This window comes from Protopterus annectens, chromosome 7.part0 (genome assembly GCF_019279795.1).
Source record: "Protopterus annectens isolate FY-2018-M chromosome 7.part0, PAN1.0, whole genome shotgun sequence".
NCBI lineage: Eukaryota > Metazoa > Chordata > Ceratodontiformes > Protopteridae > Protopterus > Protopterus annectens.
In genome coordinates this window covers 1,524,642,546-1,524,667,515 of record NC_056739.1, presented here as the reverse complement: position 1 = coordinate 1,524,667,515, position 24,970 = coordinate 1,524,642,546, and positions in this window count along the sequence as shown.

The window sequence follows — 24,970 nt, the reverse complement described above, 5'->3', positions numbered from 1 at the left end:
TTTGCACATACAGGATCATGATTCATCCACTTTCTGTACTGTAATGATAGCTGTTTCCCATTTTCTCTCATTTTAGGTATGCTCCCCAAGGAGGTGCATGGTCCAAAGATGGGAATTGCCCTTGCAGGTAATCAATGGCTGCAGGGGAAGTGGGGAACAGGAGTGGGTAGCTCATAAAAAAATCCTCCCTCACATGGCAGCACAGAGGAGATGAGCCCCAGGACACTCCCAGGATCCATGACCATCCCCAGTAATAATGGAGTAAATGCATGTGGGGTGGAGAGTTGCTGGTAGACCCAGAGTGGACATTGGATGCAGGAACCTGGGCCAATAAACATGAGGTTTGGGAGGACCAAAAAAAAGGGCAAGACAGGATAGACTTGGGGAGAATCTCAGGCTGCCTGTCCAATAACCTAGGTTTACCACAATGGTCAAATAAATGACTTAAAAAACTTTTAAAACAAAAAAGGCGAAAAACAAGCCAGGGAACAGTACGAACAGAATTTAATGAAATAAGCGCTTTCGGAATAGTCGATGCTCTTCCTTCATCAGATAGCAAATACAATACATTTACAAAGTTTTATAGTAAAACACGTTCCAATTAAATAATTATTAATTTATCAATTAATAAATCACATGTTGTAAACAATAATAGCAACCAACTTCACATCCCAGGATATGATATGGTTAATGTATTAACATAATAAGTCGGAATGAATTCCAGTATATACCATAAACTAAAAAATGAGTTATATAAAATAAGTCGGGTACACATTATTGAGATCTACGTGTCTCTCTTCTAACAAAAAGCTAAATGGTGGCAATCCTGCTACTCTGCTTGACATGTAGTGGAGGTTTGTCCAGACTTGAGGAATGCCTTGAGTTATGAATATGTTATTCCAATCCATCTTATCTGTCAATGAATATTTAGTTCCTTTAACTGAGTATTTGAGGGACCATTACTTCTGTGAAGGAATAGGAAGTCAAATAGGGATGGATCTTTCATGGCTTGAATTTCTAGCACCTTGACTGTGCTTCATTAAAATCATAGGAATTATTCAGTGGAAGCAATTGCTTAAGGTCAGTCTGGAGCTGGAGATTCCCTAGCCCCAACAGGTATCTGGAGAACTTCTCACATGCCCACGCACTTGCAAGGCATTCTTTTATTATTGTGAATATCTTTGTTCTGTATCAGTTACCATTCTGGAACAAAAGGCAATAGGTCTTGAGAAAAATGCATCCATCTGACGTAAAACAGCTCCTAGTCCATAACTAATGGCATTAGCATGTTCATGACTGTTGATTTGATGACATCATATAGGTGAGCACTGGAGCAGGCATAAGCATTTGTTTAACCCTGCTGACGATGACGAGGGTATATCGTTCTTACTGTGTTGTACAAACTTGTACAAGAAATTTATAATCCATAGGGCCTGGTGTACCTCAGTTACATGGACTGGCCTTTTAGCTATGCTGCGGCTTTGATCTTGCTTGAATCTGGTCTGATTCCACTAATACTTATACTGTGACTTAAATATTGAATTTCAGGCTTACAAAACTGCATTTGTCTAAATTTGACTTCCAGACTGGTTAGCAGCATGGCATAGTTACAGGTCATTTCCAGCACTGGTGAACAAGTGGCTTTAGTTTGCAAATTTAATATAGTGGTGACTTGTCTATGGAGTTATTGCTTCAGCGTTGTGTCCTGGGTTAACATAATTAGCCAACCATCTAAATTTTCTTTCCAAATCCAATGGCTCTGAATGTTTAATTACTATCAATTCCTATTATATATTATGCCATGGACAGCAAGGAAAAAGATGGCTCCTGTTAGAGATCTGTAAAGTGTTGTTTGTAATGAATTGTGGTAGATTGGCCTGACCAGGATATGGACTTAAAGCTTGGTTTATCTACAGCATAAATGAATAACTTATTGATCGGTGCTTCAGGGCCTGTTAGGCTTGTTGTGATTAAACAGTTCTCAGGCTTCTTTTTAATTAAGTTTATCTACCTGCTTATACTACTAATAATATAGTTATGTAGGTTTAAAGACAGATGAGCCATAAAAAACTACTAAGACTTTGACAGTAAAACTTTGAAGACAACTGCTAAAGCATCATTGGATGGTGGGCAGATCTGTCACTCATACAATCACAAAATATCCCTGTCCCCACCCATCATAACTATCTATTTCCTGAAGGGGTGGGGACAACAGCAACACTGTAATTCCATTAAACAGACAGACAGAGATTCATTTAATTATGAGACTATACTGACTCAAGCTGTAGATGTGCTGCTTGAGTCTGTGTGAAAATGTTTTGTTGTAAAACTAGTATCAATAGGAATAAGATAAATAAATGCAGAATAATGTAACAGCTATTAGTAAAGAAAGCATCAGAATTTCTGTTATAAGAAACATGTATGAAAATTATTTAGAATGCATGAAACCAATGTATCATATCCAGATGCTGCCAATGTATGGACAAAAATCTGCAAGCAGAAAAGCATATTTTATGTTGTGCGTCACATTAGCTGCTAAATATAAGGCATTTCTACACTTGAAATCCAATCATTCCTTTTATCCACAGCTAAGTGTTGCACCAATGTATATATATATTTCAGTCTAAAAATAATTTTCTGGCTGTAAAACAGACAAAAAAAAACATAACTAGAGAAGACCCAATGAACAACTGATTTAAATCTAAATACTTTAGGAATATAAAAACTTGAATTCTGTGGGGTTTTCACAACATTTTATTAAATTTTTGCATTTGCTTAGTTCAATCATTTTTGTTCTTCTGGGCTAATTTAGTGATAGCATCATTTTTATTTATATATTCATTTCTTAACAAAGTAAGCAACCTATACAAAAGCACCTCTTTTTCACTCAGTGCTTAAAATCTCTGCTTCACAGTTTCAGGGCCCAGGTCCTGACCTCCTGTCTCTATATGTGTGAAGTTTACATTTTATTCCCATGTGTGTGTGTGTGTGTGTGTGTGTGTGTGTGTGTGTGTGTATATGTATATATATATATATATATATATATATATATATATATATATATATATATATATATATATATCATAACAAGGTATAATTGCCTTTGTGGACCATTTTTTTATTTTGGTGAAAGTGGTCTGAGACAGACTATGTCTCTTACCCAAATGACAAATAAACTGATCCATGAGGACTGGTCTTATTTAATGACTTGCTCAAAACTGCACTCACTATATGAAACTAGAAAAAAATAAACAAAGGAGTTACATCCAAGACTAGTGAAACTCAATAGCAGCTCAGAGATATAATGCCAGACTTGCAATTAGGCATATTTTGTGGTCTCCATCTAGAAAAGAGTTCTGTAAAGTACTAGAAGACTCTTATCTTCCCCTACAGAGAATGCACAGGGCTGCCCATAGGGGATTTTTATGCTAGTATTCCAGAGATGAGGCTCTTAACATCTTAGAGGTTCATTTCAGACTCATGTGTAAAATATTACTGCAAAATGTCTATAAGCTAAAAACATCAGCTTTTTTAATATGCTTTTCCCTCTGCATCTGCAAACAATCAGTTAGCAATCACAGAGAGTATGCTGGCTTTACTCCAGGTACCTTGCAGCAGCTTGTTGCCTGCTCTCCACAATAAGTTCCATTAAAGCAGATGCACTTTAGGGCATAGGTCTAATCCTAGCTACAGGGCTAAGCATACTGCTTGATGGATGCATGACCTGTGGCTCTATTATGATAATAATCCTTCTCAGGGTGCTATCAGTATCATACACCAGGCTGCTGCCCCCCTAGCACCACCACCACAAGGATGAATGAGCTAGCTTCTAGGTATAAGATAGCATAAGCAAATAAAAATGTGTGTGTGTGTGTGTGTGTGTGTGTGTGTGTGTGTGTGTGTGTGTGTGTGTTTGTGTGTGCAGGAGTGCGTGAGTGTGTGCATGTATGTTATCATCTATCAAAATGCATCATAGAAAGATCAACATAGCAAAATCAGAACTTTAAGGGAATGCTGAGATGTTCAACTTAGATTGAAATTCTTTCATAATGATGATTTATTCTGAAGCAAGTTAAGATAAATAATATTAAACAAACAGTGACAAAACATTTCTAATGCTTAAATGAAAAAAATGAAATAACCCAGAAAACCTAGAACATTTTAAAATGCTTAGTTATTCACTTGCATTAGCTGTGATCAGTGAACTGAACAGTAAGGATAAATAAAATTAATGAACTTTGGCTGAATCTTTTAGCAAAGTCCTAATCACAACAAGGGCTTTCCCCTAAAGAAACACTCTACAGTTATTCTTTATTTGTTCTTTTCCTAGAATCCCACAGTAATGACATTCGCAAGTAAAGTCATACAATGTCATAGAGGTATTGGCACAAATTCGTAAGAAAACATTTCAAAAGCAAGCACCTTCAGAAGACAATTTAATCATTTATATTTGTTTATTTTTTAACCAGTGGCTCAACCGGTAGCACACTCACCTTTGATGCTGGAAGGTTAGAAAATTGTGGGTTTAATTCCTAGGCCAGGCCTTGCATTCATTTTCCTTTACTGACACTGCAATGCAGTATAAGGGGGTGCTTCACTCCTGAGTTTGCTAGCCTTCAGATGGGATATTAAACTGAGGTCCCTGCTGCTGAGTTGGTGGCAACTCGGGTGTATATAAAAGAGCTCAAGGCACTTATTGAAAATAATAGAGGGTTAATTAATTTTATAATGCAAAGAAACACATATTATCATTTCAACTTAAATGTCACACTCTTGTATTTTTAATAATCCATATTACAATCTTACAAGTATCTTCTATTTCCCAATTCTTGTTATATAATGAATACACGTGCATCTCATTGTCCACATCTTCCAAAATATTCAAGCCCAACTGAGTAGTTTTTCAGAACATTCAACATTCTCTTTAACACCATAATACAATACATTAGATGACAAATGATGAACATCAATTCCTGTTCCGTTGTGTATCTACTTAAAGAAATTCTAAAATTGTCTTACCTGATTACACTCAAAACATCTGTGTAATTGTTTCTAATTCTCCATAGAAGCATAATCTTTCAGATATAGCTTTGCACCTCACTGAAGCTTTAACCAAAAGCACCTTATGGCCTAGACTCCGCACAAAGTCCTGTTTACAAAAGGATACTTATTACTCAGTTTCAAACACATTTGAAATCCTTGATAACATTTAATTTCCAACTTCTCCTATCCTACACCCCAAAGTGCTGTATTATGTTATTTTCCATATTTTAGACTTTTTCTGTACAACTGCCAAGCAATATTCTACTGTCTTATGTTTTTGTAAGTCATTAACCATTTACTCATCTGATCTCCTTCTGGAATAAACTTCATGGCATCAATCTATCCATGAAAAGAACCATAATAATCTTGAAAATACTTTCAAAATGTGTTTTAAAACTGTTAACAATTTATAAAGAAAAAAAAACAACAACATGAAGTGTATCATATTTAACCTTACTTTAATTATATCTTGAAACAAAATACCTTAATTAAATTGATATGTTGGGATAAATAAATTTAGCACCAATACTGCACATATCTTGTCCATGGAATTTGTTTTATTTTAGTTTTGAAGTATACTTGTTCTTTTTTTGCAATCTGATTTTTATTAGCATTTTTTTTAAAAACACAAATACAAAAACAAAACCATAATTCACACAATACAAATAGGTTCAAAACAGATAAATGAAAACATCTTCATACAATCCTGCTTAAGAACAGGTACATTTAGTACTAATGTAACAAAAAGAAATATTTAGCTTCTTTAATCAAGTGAATAGGATACTAGCTGATTGGGCGGCCACGGTGGTGCAGCGGTTAGCGTTGCTGCCTCACAGCAAGAGGTTCTTCAGTTCGATTCTCGGCTGGGGTGCCTTCTGTGTGGAGTCTGCATGTCCTCCCTGTGGTCGCATGGGTTTCCTCCGGGTGCTCCGGTTTCCTCCCACATCCCAAAGACATGCTGTAGTTGGATTGGACACTCTAAATTGGCCCTAGGCGTGAGTGCGTGCGTGTGTGTGCCTTCTGTGGAAGGTTGGGCGCTGGGCTGGAAACTCGACACTGTAAAACTCCACTGCCAATCATGAGTGGACACATGATCCGCTGTGGCGATCCCCAACCGGAAAAAGCCGAAAGAAGAAGAAGAAGGATACTAGCTGATTACAAACACAAAAAGAAAGTGCAGAAAAGATTTGCTGAGAGGTATTTGTTTGTACAGGATTGTGAAGATATATCAATATTCCTAACTCCTATTTTATTTAACTATATACAATATATATAAGCGACTGTCACTAAGTGGGAGGGAATTAGTATAAAGAAACTAGAATGTATTGCCTGCACAAATGTAAGAAAAAGATAACATAAAAGGTCGCAATAATTGTAATTCTACAAAGGTTCTGCTGGAGAAAATTAATGAGGAGAAGAGGTATTTACAGATAGCAGGAGGAGAAATGGACAACCTAAGTAGGATAATGATTTAGAACATCCAGAAGGTTATTCCAATATTTCTGAAAGTAACAACTTCTTTTTGCTTGTAGTTTTTAGTTTACTTGCCAAAACATGTTTAACAGCCATCAACTGAAAATCCTTCCAGGACATATTGGCTCTGTCTAGCCAGTTAAGGTTAATGTAAGTTTTGAGTAACGCACAAAGTGTCACTATAATATGTTTAGTTTCAGATTTAAATGAACCTGGATAGATATTTAATAGCGCCATTTCCCAGGAAAGGACTGACTTCATGTAACCCATTTTCTCCAGTCGTGCTCTTAAGCAGCACCAGAGTTTATACACATAGGTTCATAGGTAGGTACTAGGCTATCGGCCCTAGGGCCCATACAAGCCTAGCCAAAAAATGTACCCTGGCCTTTTGCCACCCAAGAAAATGATTTTCCTGTGCCCCTGTCGAGCAGAGCCACAGAAGTGATCCCCGGGGTGAATTTCCCATTTCCCATCCAATCATCAAGATTTTTCTTGAAGAGTGCTAATGAGGAGCTCTGTTTGACATAGGTAGGTAGTCTGTTCCAGAGTATGGGAAGTCTCTGGGACAGGAATCTATCCCTCCAGCATGTTCTGTTTATTGTGGTGACAAGGTTTAGGTCCCTAGAGCCTGTAGCTTGGAGGGATTGGGATTTCTTTAAGTGGAGCATGTCCAACAGCTCTGGGTTTGACATAGCTTTGTATGTTAGGCAGAGATCGCCCCTGAGTAGGTGATATGCGATGGAGTAAAGCTGTAGTTTTTTGAGACGGTCTGCATAGGGCATCTGTTTGAGGCCAGTAATCCTCTTTGTGAGGTATTTCTGTGGTCTTTCCAGTTGTTGTAGATGTCTTATGAGGTACATACCAAAAGGGGCATTGTACTCTATAATGGGTCTAATGAGTGATGAGTAGAGGGGAACAATGACCTCTTTTTTTCTGGATGAGAATCCTTTTGTAATGAGATGAGCCACGTAGAAGGATTTCCTGACCACTGTGGCGATGTCATTATCAAAGGAGAGACTACTGTCCACCTGTGTCCCAAGGTCTCTTATCACATTTTCAGCATTAAGTAGACTACCAGCTATATGGTAGTTCATGGGTACAGAGTTTTTACCAAAGGGGATGACAATACACTTTTTGGCATTGAGCTTCAGGCCGTGGCTTTGAAACCAGGTATCTGTCTCAGTGAGGCCCTTTTGTAATTTGTCCACATTGTTAGGAGTTTCGATTATGGCTCCTAGTTTGCAGTCATCTGCAAACTTTGTTAGCCAAAGACCTTCTGTGTTGGCCTGCACTTCAGAGAAGTAGATACCAAACAGGAGAGGACCCATGACTGAACCCTGTGTTACTCCACTTGTCACTGGTCTGATGTCGGATTTGGAATCTGCTACTTTCACAGTGTGCATTCTGTCCATGAGCCAGTTGGCAACCCATCTTGTGACATAGGGATTTATACCTAGTTTAGTGAGCGTATCTATAATTCCAGAGTGGGGGATGGTGTCAAAAGCCTTGGCGAGATCTAGATAAGCTGTGTGAACCATTTTACCCTCATCTATGGCTTTGGTGACTGCTTCAAAGAAGTCATTCAGGTTTAGGAGACATGATCTGCCTTTTACAAATCCTAACTGGGTAGGGTCCAGAGTTTGGAGATTACCAATGTCTTTGTTTATGAGTTCCACAATGATATGTTCCATGGCCTTGCAGACCAGGCTCGTCAGGCTAATGGGGCGGTAGTTCCTGGGGTCTGTCGTGGCTCCCCCTTTGTGGAGTGGGATAACCGTCATGGTGCGCCATTCAGTGGGTACAAAGCCTGAGGTGAGGCTATGATTGAACATGGTACTTAGGTAGGGTGCCAGTTCATTCTGTAGTTCATGTAGAACGCAGACTGGGATATTGTCAGGTCCCATGGATGCTGTGTTCTTGGCTTTGGAGAGTGTGATTTTTACCTCTGCAGCCGTGATTATAGGAACTTTGCATTCATCTGGTATAGAGATAGGAGTTGAGAGGGTGGTAAAGTTAGCACTGAACCTATCTGCTAGGATGTTGGCAATATCAGTTGGTTCTGTATATTTAGTGCCATTGTGCTGTAACTCAGAGCAGATCTGATTGTTCCCATTTAGATTCTTGACATAGCTATATAATGCTTTGTGGTTGTCTTTAGAGTCAGTGGCAATTTTTTTTCTGTAACTAGCTTTGGAGGATTTTATGAGGGATCTCAGCTTCTTACTGAGGTTGACCAGGGAGTTCCTCCAGTCATGGGATTTTACTCTTTTTTGCAACAGTTTCTTTCTTCTGTTGTAGAGTTTGTTTATGGCAGAGGACCACCAGATTGGCTTCCTTTTTTTGGAGGATAACATCTTGGTTCTATTAGGGATAGCATGATCCATGCACTCGTGTAAGTGCTTATAAAGTGCATTTGTGTAGGATTCGGCAGTCATACCTCTATTGTCCATCTGCATGGGTGTCATGAAGTTTGCCACTTCTGTCTTAAGAAGTGTGAAGGTGGCTTTGGAGAAGTTTTTTACGATGGTTTCCCTAATTGGGGGTGGGGGTGGGATGTGGATGTCTAGGCTGATTAGCTTGTGGTCGGATCTGACCAACGAGGAATTGACCTCTGGTGTGGAACACCAGTTTCCCATGTTGGTAATGACCAGGTCTAGGATATTGCTGCCCCAGGTGGGGGTGTGAATAAGTTGATCTAATTCTAGAAAACGTTGAGCAAAAGAGTTGGTACATGAGTAGTTTTCCCAGTTAATGGTGGGGTAGTTGAAATCGCCCATTATTAGGGTGTTGGGTTGTACCCTAATACTTTCCAGTGTATCAAGAAATGAGGAGTGTGAATCCTGGGGCATGGTGGGGGGTCTGTAGCAAGCTACAATTTGGATTGCAGTCTTGCCCAGAGTTAGTTGCACTTGGATAATCTCGGATGCATTATGCTGTGCAACTAGCCTGGAGGTGTGGATATCCTTAATGAATATGGACACGCCTCCGCCTTTAGTGCTTCGTTCTGGGTTAGGTGGCCGAAAGGTGTGGTATGAATTGTAGCCTGGTAATGCAGGGATGCTCTCTGGAGCTTTGAGCCAGGTCTCTGTCACTGCACAGATGTCAATGTTCTCCATTTTAAGGAGTGCCTCGAGTAAGTGCATTTTGAGGTTTAGACTTCTAGCATTGAGTAGCATTACCCTCAGATTTTGCTTGCTTGTACCTGTTACGGTGGTGAATTTGTCATTTGAACCTTGCCTAAAAAAGGCACTATAGGGGTGGCAAGAGCCATGTTTTTACAGGACCAAAAATGTGGAGTATGTCTGCAACAGAATTAGGGCAAGTTGGACAAAAAGGTGAGCTGTTTGGGTTAATTTTATTTAGGAATGATGGAGTGTGATATGCGTTATTGTTTATCATGAACTGGGTATAAATTAGTTTTTTGAAAGGGGTGAGCTTTATTGCAGCATCAATCGCATCAAGTTTTTGGCTAAGTGTAATTTCCTTATTTTTTCCATCACAATATTTAGAAAATAGTAACTTGTCTTGGTATTTTATTTTTTTATTACCAGACTATAGACTTTGGAAAGCATTTTAGACCTTGATAGAAGTTGGGTTATTAGAGACTGATAAAGATGGTACTCTGTGGGGGTAACTGACCTTGTGTCAGTGATCAAAGAAATTAGGTAAAAAAATTGTTTGATTATTATATAATATTTCTTGTTCACTGCCAAAGAGGACATGATTTCATTAAATGGTAAGTCTTTAAGTGAGCAGAAGTTCCAAACTGTAGAGTTCTTAATGAGAGGGTAATTATCAAGATTTAACATGCTGTTACCCAATTTAAGATTTGGATTAAGATGAATTGGCTGGGCCATCATTAGGGAGTATCGTAAGCCAATGGAAGTTATCAGTGATTGGAACCCATTTATATATTTTTTATTAATATAGGGTGAATTTTATGCTCTTTAACAGTTTTATTGTTAAGAAAGAGAATTGCTCTAGGATTGATATTAGACACTTTTATATGGGCATTGTACAATGTTGTCCATAAGGGATTTCATTCCTTGTTTGATTGTTGGAAGTTAGCAATGTGTATAATACGACTGACATTAATTATATGATAATATGACAGAAAGTCCAGAAGGGCCAATCCTCCCCTATCTTTGGAAAGTGTAAGATTATTGTAGCTGATTCTAACATTTTTAGGATGCTAAACTTTCCTAGTGTAACTTTTATTTTTGAAAAAAAAGTGTTTGTATGTTTTGATTAAGAGCGAAGAAGTGGAAAAGAAGTTTGGGGAGGATATTCATTTTTATAATAGAAAGATTTAAACTCTTCCATCTTGTGAGATCTTCACTGATTTTAGTCCAAGTTTTGTACAAATTACACTTTATTAGCTCTTGTTGGGGGTGAGTGAAGGTTATACCCAAATATTTTAGGGAATAGTTAACTTTGATTGATATTTCTGGAATGAAAAATTCTTTGTGTCCGAGGGGGTTTAGCGGAAAGATTATTGATTTGTTTGGGTTAATGGCATAATTTGAGAATTGAAAAAATTTGTCTATAGAGTTTAAAATTTTTTCAAGTTCCATTGAGGGAAGTTCTAAATAGATGTTTAAATCATCTGCAAAGGCAGTGTATTTCACTTGTATATTATATAGGTAAATTGAAAGTTTTGAAGTATTCTTAAGCAAGGTATTTTGTTACCACAAATGGCAAACATAATTGTAACACCAGTAGCATTGTGTACATTGTTACTTGCCTAACATGTTCAGTCTTTTTATATTTATGTATTTGACATTTGTTAACCAGGTTAGCCCAACTGGGCCAGAGGACCATTTTCAGTGGAGACCTGGGGAGAAAAGCTCCGATACAGACAATTTAAGGTACATAAAATTTACATTTCAATATAACAAAATTTACAATACATAAGCTACAGTTAAAGATAACTCTACTACATAATGATAATGCTACAGTGAAGTGTAATACTCATGATTTTTTTTACAATGAAAGAATAGGCCTTTCATAGAGAGAGCAATTGATTATATGGATTAAGTAAATAGAGAGAGGTATTTAGACATGGGGAAGTAATATTTCCATATGTACATGTGGTGAAGTAGTAGGGTAAGGGTGCATTTTGTAGTAAGACTGTGAGTAAAGGGTAGAGACTAAAAGAGGTAGTAGTCTGTGAGGTTGAAGTGAAAACAAGGAGGTTAAGTAGGTTTTATGTGGGAAAGACTGAATTAGCCCTTAAGAAGTAGATATACCAACATATTTATGGAATAAGGAGAAAGGAAACATGCAAGAAAATATACTGGGTTCAAGAAGTTAAATATACTGGGTTCAAGAAGTTCTCATTCTGTCTTAAAAGGAGTTTTGAAAACGTGAGAGTTGTAATAACTGGGAGGCTTATTTGGAGTACAGAGGACTGCAAGTGTTAAATGACACTCAATTCTTAGGCATTAACAAAAAATATCTATATGAGGTGCCCTGGTTATGAGAGCTGATAGATTCTAAAAATGTGTAAGTGGTTATACCTTAAGGGTATAAATGGCTGGGTCTTTCTGGCTTTTCTTTTCTCTTCTCTTCAGATGACCACATTTTGAGGTGTTGTGATGACCCCTCTCTGGGCCAGTAATCAAGGAGCCTGAATCCTCACCACTAACACTGGATAGGGACATGCACTTGGAATACCAATGTATACATTCAGTACTTCCAGATGCAGACCTCTCTGCATCAAGCACAATTTCCCTTAAGAGCACAGAGGGAACACACTCAGTCCAGGGACTGGATCTCTCTATCTGTTTCCCTCCAGGCCCACAATAAAACTCCCCACTGGTACAGCTGTAGGGTTAGGTCCTCCAGCACCCTCTCTGTGAATCCAATGCTTCATGTCCCTGCTCCAAGTACCTGATACACACACACTGTGAGGTTTGAACTTTCATACACACACACCTGGGAAAGGCTGGCACAGATTTACCTGCTATGCCCCATTCTGTCCAGAGTATAAGGTAGTTATCACCATCACCAGACACTGCGCAATCAGCTACTCTAGGACCCTTAACAAATGGTGTCCAATTATACTGTGTAGTATTACTACTAATACAAATGGTAGTAGTGGACTAAGACAGCTAAGCCTTCAGGAGTGGCCCACACACTGTCACCAAAGAAATATAAGCACTCTCAAAGGTAAAATACTTACTAAAAGGGACCAGCCACAATAAAAGTTTTAAAAATATTTAATAATAAGAAAAGAACATGAAAATACTGAATAAATATTTACAGAAAACCACATAGTTCAAATCACAGAAAATATTGAAAATAACATTAATGAACATACTCAGACAAATAAAAAAAAATAATTTCTAAACTAAGCTTCACTATATTTTCCTGACTGAATCAAGGAGAATTACTATTACTTACTTAACAGATCAAGGCATATGATGTGGTGAATGGTCCTTCTTGTTGTCAGGCCCAAGACAGAATGCTCAGTACTGACAGATTTGCCACTGTAATATCTAAAATATAACTTCCAAGGCCGCTGGCAGAATGACCTCATCTGTTCATCTGACTTTAGGTTCTTACAGTATCCCCCTTTGAAGCTGAGACAGAAATTTAGTATAGATGGATACAATACACATCTACATGTTTATGGCAGTGCCCGGGGATCCCTCTCTTTTTACTGAGCTAATGAACAAAGGCTTCTTCCAGACCTACCATCTCCAGTCCTATTCAGCACAGTGGGGTGTTGTGTTTATGGATTAACAGTTAATTTAATTTCAAGGATTTTCCAAAACTAACTGGACTGAGGTTAACCACTTCTCTTCCAGTGTCCTTTGCTTAAAAAAAATAAATTTTATATATATATATATATATATATATATATATATATACACACACACACACACACACACACACACACACACACACATACACAGTTCTAACACATTTGCAACATAAAGCATCTTGTAGAAATCAGTTTGATATTCAAAGGATATCCTTCTTTACAAAACCCCAGTTAGCTATGCCATAGCTCTCAACCTCCTATCTCCCAAATGAGGAACACTAGCCATCATAATGTGGAACAAATGGGCAAAATGTGGAACACTTACTAATGGCTTACTAACAACTTCAACTAGGAAGGTCATATGATAGTTAAAATATGTTGAGTTTACTTATAAAAAAAGATCTTTTAATGATTTAATATAATTCCTTTCTATTTACAATGGATATCAGTTAAAAAAATCCTATCACTGAATGTGTGACAGACCCTTTGAATGTGGAACTTTGAAGAACATGAACTTTTTAAGCCTCGTAATGAGGTACACTTGAGAGGTATGCATTGGCACTAGCCCGTATCATCACAGGTGTTTTTTTTTGTTTTTTTACTGCCTTAGTATTTGAAAGTATGATGTACCATTTAGCTATCACTTTTAGCTGGATAAAAGATATTCAGTACATACACACTTAGAGTAAGTGTTTTTCATCAACAATTAATTTTGACAAACACTGTGTAATTAAATGTGTAAATAAGTTGTGTTTCTCTAGTCTGACAACCAAAATACTCAGTTTTGTGTATTGTTGATTTATTATATTATTTTATTTCATTCTGGGTTGATATGATCTAGTTCTTGTATTATAAAATTTGATTAGTTTTAACATTTTTCAAGATTAACTGAAGCTAATTTTAGAATCAATGTCAATGTTTGCACTACATAAGGCAAGCTAAACTAAATTTTTCATTTTTTTCCTTAAATAGCAAGCTGTATTTGCACTTGGCCAAGCAGAATGCAAATGAAAAAAAAAGATACATATTGTGAATAATTACAATGTGATCTCTAACAGGATTTGAACAATGCTTCATGTGCCCTATTTCTTTCATTTCAATTACACCTTATGCCACAAAATTGGACACATGCTGTACAGCTTTTTGCAGAATGTCCAGATTCTGACCTCATATTTTTGGCCCATTTTTCATAGAATTAGGGTTTTTTGACAAATTAGTGGTAAATCGTTGAAGATTGAAGTCTGAAAATAATGACAGACATTTGAGTTTCAGACTTCATATCCTTCAAAAAATTCATGCTATTGCAAAAAAAAAAAACGGTATTCTACCAACTTTCTTAGATTGCAAAAGCAATGTTTAAAAATTGTCCCACTTTTATTTATAGGTTTATCTAGATTTCTTGCTCTAAGAGGTTGAGAGGTATGACTGGACATCTGTCATGGTGCATTCTCTTGAGTAAGTACTATGTTGTGGATTGGAATGACACCAAGCTTATGTGCTCTACATATGGCAGTATAAACTACATTTTTCACCTTTTTCCTTAGGTAGGGTATAGTGTTTGCACTCTGCCAAGCAGAGAGCAAATGAAAAAGGTATTAGAAAAAATATATATAATAAAGAAAAAAGCTGACAGTACATTAAATGTAATCAATTGGTATATGTAGCAATGGGCAAAGCAAGAAGTGCATTCAAGTAACACATTCATACTTCTCACATTTCATTGCAACATCAGAGATGTACTTTGTGGAACACATTATCAGACTTGTAGTTAATTACAAATAATGTGAAAGTGGACAGACAAAAGCTCACATTAACAAACATTATCACTGTTGCTAAACAATAAGACAATGGTATCACAAAATGTGATTAAATATACATTCAGACTACCCTCTGTAAAATTATCACTTAAATAGATTCAAACCATGCATCAACTGTCCTTTTTCTCTAAGCTCACTGCACTTACACCTTCTGCCACAGAGGAAGTTACATGACAGGTGTATTTTCTTCACTGAGTACTATCCAGAGTGTTGATGTCCATGCGATGCCCCCAGGATAGTTTTCCCTACATAAGACAGCCTAAACTAAATTTTTCACTTCTTTCCTTAAGACATGGAAGTTAATCTCATGCTGCCATGTGGTGTGCAGATGCAAATAACATTTTAGGAATAACAACTTGAAGGGACATGAAATGAATCACAGTGTAGTACAGCTACTACTGCATTGCAATGATGAAGTCAGCCTTCTCACATATCCTTGCCACATCAGTACTATCATGTATGTGTCACTGTATCAGGACTTTAGCTAATGCCATAGAAATGGACAAGGTTACAGAGAAAAGAAAAATGTTTTCATTGTTCACACAGGACACACAATTAATATTGACAATTTCAAATGACTTGTCTGTCTATCACTTTTAGTCAATACTGACCTTACTCACTCAAGTTTCCCACATCAACATATTTTTACACCAAAATGAGTATCACAATGTAGTATTACCTCTGTTAGTAAAATGATCTGTGAACAAGTTTCAAACCCTACATCACCTGCACTCTTTTTCTAAGCTTAATACATTTACACATTTTGCCACAGAGATAGTGACAACTTGAATTTCTTCACTCATTACTGTCCAGACCACTGAGGAAAGTACAACAATACCAGTCTTCTTTGCGCTATTATAGTTGGAACAAATTTTAAGCCTAATTCAAGACTGACATCTGATAATCAGTAATTACACAACCTGAAAGATTTACAATTAAACCATTACCAGAGTCACTTTGGCTATCCATATATTTAATACCACTTTGTTCTTTTGTCCCTAGAGTTAAACTGTCCCTCCTTATGGTTTTCATAATATGTTCTGTCTCATTTCCTGTTACCTGCCGGCCTCCGAAAAGTCTCTGCCATGTGCCATGTACCTTGTATCTCGAGCCTGTGGGAGTGGAGGATAAGCAGCTCCCTCATTCTTGCCATCCATAGAATCCCTGGTATCATCAGGAGAGATGTATGCTGCATCATTCTCACAACTGTATTACCGAGGGCTCATGAACTTAAAGTAGAAGTGTTTCAGTTTATTAGGAAGCTTCATTTACGAGAATTTATTTCTAATGCTGCAGATGAATGTATTGAAGGTGAACTGAATGCCTCTATAGAATCAGTTAATGACTCCAAAGACACATTTTTTTCTTCTGCTTCTAGTATGGGGGATGATGCAGAAATTAATGCATATTGTCATCTTGATACAAGTGGTATTACACAAAAAAGGAAATTCATTCCTCCATTTAAACATGAAGGTACCCAAAGATTTCATTCCATGGTTAATTATGGTATTGATAAAATTTTAGCTGACTTTATGCTGAATAAAAAGAATGGGAAAATTAGTTATAATCTAACTAAGATGGAGGGGCAAGCCTTAGTGGACCTAAGTAGGCAGTGACAATTAGTGATTAAGCCATCTGACATAGGAAATAAAATTGTAATCATGCATGTTTCACAATATTTACAGATGTATAATGATCTTTTGGGTGATAGTTTATGAAGTGGTTGATGAGCAGAAGTATGTACAAGCCAGGACTGTTTTTCAGAACTTATTGGCTAAAGGACTGAGGCTTGGTTATTTATCAAAAAAATGATGTTGACATAAAGTTTAATATCGGGATGTGGAAAGGCATACTTTTATTGCCTTCCAAAGGTCCACAAGGATATGTGGAATCCCCAGGTAGGCCGATAGTTTCGGACTGCAACTACGTTTTGCATGAGATTGGTTTGTCACTACATAAATATTTGTTTAAAAAAGCTATGGCTCTACCTTCCTACATTAAACATTCTTTAGACTTTTTGAAAGAAATGTCTGCTATACAATGGCAGGAAGTTATGTATTGGATTACGGTTGACGTTAAAAGTTTATAATCAAATATACTACATGAATTTGGTATACAGGCATTGCAAACATTTTTGGGAGATAGTCCCATAGTTCATTATATTTTAGATTTAGTTTATTTTAGTTTGATGAATTACTTTGAATTTGATGGAATCATGTAACTTTAGTTGCACGGCACTGCTATAGGGGCATCATTTGTCCCATGTATGTTAATTTATTTATGGTTATGTTTGAAAATAAATATATTTATACTCATATATTTTTTCAGAAATATGTTTTGAAGTACTATAGGTTTATTGATAATTTGAATTTTTTATGCAAAGGCGGCATAAATTTAGTGGGAGACTATTAATGATTTATATAAGAACAGATTTAACAAAATTCGATGGTTTACAATATGGTAAAAATGTAGTGTTTTTGGATTTTTTTGGAAGGAATGGAAAGTGGTAGGATATGAACAACAGTTAGGAAATTTGTGAATGTGAATCATTTCTTAAGGGCTGATAGTTGTCATCCATTACATACTGTTAAACACTCCCTTATGGGGATTTTTTGCATATTTCCAGATTATGCAATGATTCAGATATTTTATATCAGAAATTGTGTAAGACCGGAGATATGTTTATAAGTAGAGGGCATGATGTTAATATGGTACAAGAAGCTTTAAAATGGGTTATTAATGGTAAGAATAGTAGGAATCCTGACTTTTTAAAACTTAGTAGTGACAAGAAATATAAGTCAGGATGGTGTGGATAGTAAATGTTATTTTGTGACCACATACAATATTTTAAGTGATCAATTTAAGGATGTGATTAATTATTATTGGAGATTTTTGTTACATTTTAATGAGCTGATTGGCATTATAGATAGTGCTCCTGTGTCTTCTTACAAGAAGGGATGCAGCATTAAGGACATGGTAGTGCATAGTAGGTTCATGAGGCCGGTGGATATTTGGGTGGGCCAGCCTCAAAAGGTTGGCACCTTTTCATGTAATCATTACATTAGTTGCAAGTGTGTTGTAAATACATTTGATAAAATTAATGGTATTTCTTTTATGCCTAGGGGGTTGTATTATTGTTACACTGAAGGTATTATTTATGCTTTAATGTACCCCTGTAAAATGTTTTACATAGGTGAAAGCAGGAGGGCTTTCAAAATGAGAATGCAAGAACATGTCAGGGACATTAAGAATGTTAAGATGGAAAGCCCTTGTTATGCATTTTGAATTGTATGATAGTAGTGATCCAGCAGGGCTCAGGGGTACTATTTTAGAACAAATTAATATGTAAAGTGGGTGTTTGGATATAAAGAAACATTTGTTATACAAGGAGCTCATATTTATTTTAAAGTATACAACCCCGACCCCTGTTGGTTTTAATATGGAATGTAACTAGAAGACTGTGATTTAAGTGTATGATGGAAAATTGTGGGTTGGGCAATTGTTGGTATTATTTAAGTGTTTGATTTTATCTGTATTTTTACTTCTTGAAGGCTTATTTGAGCCAAGGCACTAGGGTGTATTTACTTATAATAAAAATTGGTTCACTGGCCTTTGTTGTTTTTTTACCTGCAAGACATTAGCAGGGTCACTTCTCAGTGCATCTCCTTGCATTGCTAGGGCATGTGCTGTAATCATGTAGGTCCTTATACCACTTTTACATTCCCTACACTCAGTGCAGATTGTGGTATTCAGGAATGCTAATAATTTAATAACTCATTTGCATACTCATAGTGTTCACAGGGCTGAATCTGCACTGTATAAAGCTAATGCCCTTTTATCATATTTGTGAGAAAGTTTTGATTTAATCACACAAGGGAGAATGTTTTGATCCAAAGAGCTTGATAATGCTAAATAAACACAACTTTTGGAAAATTATTATCTACTTTCTACACTGCTGTATTGTCAAGATAGATCGATATTTCTTACATAATGCCTTTAGTATAACATAAAAAGGTGAAGTGCACTGGCTGCACAAAAGCATTAATTATCTTAATGTTTTTCTTTATCCCTTTCTTTTGCTATAGTCAAGTCTACATTGCAAAAACTATGCTACAGAATGCTACATGACCTATGTTTTTTAGCTTGTGTTTAATTATTGTTTTCACAGTTAATGCATATAAGTGTATTATAACTTTATAGGAAGGTCTGACATTTTTCCTGTATTAGCTGAAAGAAAAAATGTGTTATGTTTGTGGATTTCAATCTGACTGCTCTCCATGTTGAATTTTTATTGCTAATGTTGCAATATATTACACAGTTAAACCTGTGTTATCTGTGTTGCAAAATTGTTATAGATTATTTGATTTAGAAATATATATTTTTTTGTGGGGGGGGGCTGTCCGAAGTTGTGTGTGGTCATAGGGAGCATTAACATTTAAAGTTTATGCATGACAGAGGCATGCATTCCCACATAAGTTCACAGACATCCTGTCTATGTATTATATATGTAATTATGTGTGTTTGCTTTCTGTTTTAACCCATACAGGGATATTGCACCTAAGAAGAAAGCTATACCCTGCAAGCCACCATACGCTGATGCAGAAAATGAGGACCTTATCCAGGCCTTAGGTTGCCATGGAGCTTTTATGTTAGGGTGAAGTAGTTGTAACCAATCTGCCTGAGACAAAACATGGCAGCAGGTGGTCAACACCAGGCAAGAGATGTGACGACCTCTGCTGCTGTAAATCAACTGCAATTGCCTGGGAAAAGGTGGCTATAGGGGTTGTTCCTGCTACTGAAACACCATTAAATAAAACAGAGGGGTTTCTGTCCACTGTCAAAGATCCAAATAGCTCAGCAGATGGTTCCCTCAGAATCCTTGATGTTGGTACATATGTGGATGACAGAATCAGAGTGTCACAAGCAGAACTTCCAGGTATGCAAAATGCATGTGTCATTGTTATATCTTTGTGTGTGTGTATTTATATTTATATATATATATATATATACATACATACACACACACACACACACACACAGTGATAACTGTGTCAGATGACATAATCATGGAGAACTAGAATGCTGGAATCCAACTGTTCACTACATTTTTATACAAGAACATTTTTAATCTACACTTATGAAGGGGGATCATTCTCTTTTTCTTGTTTTATTTGCATTTTTGTATTTATCAGCCTTCTTTCCTTCCTCTTTCTCACATATAGGTACATCTGGACTGCAGGCTGCCAGCCCACCTGCACATGGCAAACATACATTTGGTTATTGGTATTACTGTCTATATAATCAATTTAGGTCTATATGAGATTAAAATTGGTGTTGCATTAGAAACTGTTACATTTTAACATATCTTTCACATAAGGAAAGTATGTCATCAATTTTATTCTCTACTTTTCTGCTTGTTGCGTTTACTACTTGTTATTATAGGTGATCCTGAAAGTGGCACTGTTACTCCTACTACCTGATGTCATAGTATCAGTAGCCTCTGATAATGATAGTGGCAATGATAAGACACAGTCTGGGGGTGCAGAGGCTTGTCCTGATACTGAAATTGTGGCTCCCACATCCCCTGCCCCATATTTTGGACACAGTATATTTATGCATACCCATGACATGGAGACCTCCGATATAGGACAGGTTGAGGGGTGACACCATTGTCCAGGGTTATGTGTTTACTGTGGTTGCAGATCTGGTTGCTTCTCCCCATACCCATTGTGAGGGCATGGTGCTACACAGGATGGTTGTTAGAGGTGCTCAGAAGAGACCTGCTGTTCACTCTCCTCCTGATGCTGGTGTGTCATTAGGTGCCAACTCCAAGAACATCAATACTTCTTTTTATTAAGACTGCAAGCAGCTATATTACCAGGGTTGAATAAAATGGTTAGTATTAAGCCAGAGCCAGGTTTAGCAACTAGACAAATGCAACTGCACTATGTATTTTAAATGTGTGTCTATATATATATATATATATATATATATATATATGGTTTACTATCAAAATTGCGAACGGCACTATGTCGACTGTCATATACTCGAACATGGAAGTTCGAAATCGGTAATGTCGAAGACAAAATAATCAATCTAGGAATGGTTTTAACATGGGTCGAGGTAAGTGTTCAGTATTATTCCGAACTACAAACATCTCCCCTACCTCGACCCATGTTAAAACCATTCCTAGATTGATTATTTTGTCTTCGACATTACCGATTTCGAACTTCCATGTTCGACTATATGACAGTCGACGTAGTGCCGTTCGCAATTTTGATAGTAAACCATATATATATATATATATATATATATATATATATATATGTGTGTATTCTTTTTTGTATATGTGCAAATAATTTGAACATGTAAAAAATTTTGTAATAAATATTTTATTAGATAGATAGAATTATTTAAGTATATAGTTCTAGTATGTATTTATAAATTGAGTTGAAAGTATGTCTGAGTACTTTTTAAGGAAACTGCTATATCTCTAAGCTAAAATGTTAAGTGAATTATTGTAGAAATTATGTGATTAGCTGGCTGTGCTCATATGATTTTAATCTTGTTTTACAAAAGCTGAAAGAATGTTACAGATTGTATATTGCACCAAAGAAGGATTTATATCCGAATGCTTTTCTGTAATAAAGTATTGAAATTCTTGGAGTTGGAATTTTTCTGTTATTTAGCTTTTATTTTCACACTTCTGGTTTATCACTACATCAGCCTTTGGTCTTAAGTGTCATTAGGTACCACCAGCCATATGTGTAGGGCCATAGTGGAGGCACAAGCATGTTCCAACAGGGCCTCAGAAGAAATAGTGCAATTACTAAACATCATGCATTCTGATGCTAGTGACTCTGAACCATGTAGGCAATTCCTTGCTCAGGATGAAAGACACACTGGATCAGGCAGTGTCTATGATGGAACTTCTGTTGGGGGAGGATGGGCATCCACATGGCTGAAAAACTCCTACATCTTTTCATGTTAGAATATGTGGCCATGTGAGATCTCACCCTTGTAGTGACACTACATCCACTGCTCCACCAGTGATTGTGGTGTCCACACCCAGACATGGTAGGCCATGGGGTCATGGTCGTGGACATAGTCATGAGAAAAGCTCATCCAGCAGACATCATTCACATTCAGGTAGCACCCAAACTTCTAGCAAGCGCCATGGAAGTAGCAATGCAACTCCTGGCAGAGGTGGTTCTTGTGATCAGCAGTGATGACACTGAACTGACTACTCAACTACGCATGCCTCACACCTGTCTGAGATGCCAGAATGTACCTAGGATAGTGCTTGATTATGCTCACGCAGATACATGGATTGAAAAAAAGATTAATTGCCCATAACAACCCACACACATGCAAAATCTGTAAACAGTACTGTTGAGTGCTGTACATCTGTTTTTACTGGCCCTGACAGCTGTATGCTCTGACAGATGCATGTGTTTCTTCCTCACACATGCTCATTTCTTTGATGACAGCCTTGCCCTCCTACCCCTCCACCCCTGTGCAACTGATGATGGTGACTGTGCCATGCCCTTTTCACATGCCTTTGTGACTTAAGAGTTTCATATATGTCGATGCAAACAGTGGACTGCTAATGGTTGCTTATTCACATGTTTGCACTTATCAATATCTGTTGCAAAGAAAAGTTTTTGATTTCTTGTTCTTACTCATTTGCGAATGATTGCTTCTGTAACTGTTGTACTACATTGTATTTCAGTTAGTAATGTCATTACAGCAGTGGGAGCATTAGGCACATCAGTCTTGCTTCTTGGTATAGTTGTGCAAGAGGGTATAATTGACCTGTTCCATGTTTTATAGACAGTGGTTAATTGAAATGCTTGATGCACACCATTGCTTCTAATACATAACTCAATATTGCAAAAATCTGACAGTAGAGATTACAGACATAACTGTACACCTCAGACAAAGTTTCTGCTTTGGGGCATACACTATTTCAATACTGGGGTAATCACGTATCTTTTTTTTTCTTTACAGGTTTCACACGTACCTATTCATTACTGCAGGAGCAAATTATGTTCTTGGGTTGTCCCTGCCTGATGTTACCAGAACATAGCCATTATATGGCTAAGTAAAGGTTGTGGAGTCTAATGGGCATTATATTCCTAGTTTAAGAAAGGACCTCATTGTATCCTTACACAGTGGAGTTGTGTGGATTTCTCATGGGTGTCATGAGCCAGACTTTCAGTGCATAACCTGCTTCTCCCACAAAATGCGCTTGGGGAATGTCACCCCTAGCAAATCTGCTGTACAGCTCACAGGTATGCCATATATGAGAGTTGTGGAAACTGCCTGGGTTACCAGCACAAACACTGTAGATGATCACTTGGGCAATACAGACAAACTAATAGTTTGTAGAGTGGAAACCTTTTCTGTTGATGTAAAAACACTTCCACAACTGAATTCATAAACTAGTAAATAAAACATCCATGACACTGCTGACAGATTCACCAGCTGTTTATTTCATCAAAGACACACTGAGCGCTTTCACCCATCATTCATTGGGCTTCTTCAGAGTAAAATGCATAGAAACTACACTACTTTTATAAGTTGATCTACCTTCAATTAATTAACAATAAATTAATTAAGCTGTAACACAAATTAAAAGAATGCTGTCAAATGCCTTCCTAAAATGTTCCAAAATCCCACAACGACAAATAAAACACATATTACAAATAACATCATCACTAACCTAGTTGACTAGTTAAAATGATGTAAAATGTTAAAGTGCTAAAATACTCTGAACTGAATCCTGAATGTGTGGTTCCCTGTCTCATTTAAAAATGTATAATATTCTAAAATGTTCCTTGTGTGATAATAAATAAGAATATAAATATATACTTATATATAAGTATAAATGCATTCTATTTTATCAAGTGTGATTTATATCTGAGTACACTGCTAATTGAAATGCAGTTATTAATACTTGGTGGTTTGTTAGCTTCCAAACGAAGCTGCCACAAACATCCTCTCATTTCCAGTAAGGTCTTAAAGTCACCACCAGCCTCAGTCTTGGGTACCCGGTCTATTACAAAAAATAAAAACCTTTTAAAATTTGTGCATACGGTACTATGTGCAAACAGGGTACTAGTTCCCTTTTTATTTTTAATGCCCCTGTTATGCTCCAAAAAACATTTTTTAAGCTTACGTATAGTTTTGCCGACATAAAATGCCTGGCAACTGAGACAGGTGGCAGGATAAACCACCATGTCTGTGTTACAATTGCAGTGCTCAGGGCACATTAGTGTTCTAATTATTCACCTTAACATATGGACCATCATTTATAAACTTACATGTGCTACAAAAACCACATTTACCCATCCGAGAAATGTTATTATATGGGTCCACAGAGCCTGTTTCCAATAACTCTTTTAGGTTCCTACCTATACTATATGAAAAATAGGTTTTGAACCCACTGTTTCCATCACTTCCCTAGAAAATACATTATCCCAAATTGTTTTCATGATCATCTTTATCTTGGGTGCTGTGTGGTTGTATTCCAATATCATAACTGCGTTCTTAGAAAAAGTGTTTTGCTCTGTCTCCCTTGTGTTCTCAAAATCACCACCTTCCCTTTTAGTGTCAAGGAGAATTGGTTGATAGAAGGACCGTCTTTTATTACAAATCTCATATTGGATTCTAGTTAACAGATCCTGAGGGTAACCCCTATTCCTAAAGAGATCCATAAGATATTCCATCTCTTTGAAAAAAATGTCCTGTCCTGGCTAACCAATCTTGAAACCCGGACCATTTGTCCTTTCACTACATTCTTTTTTAGGGTATATGGGTGGCAAATCTCAATGTAGGAAGGAATTACTATAGTTTTTTTATGGAA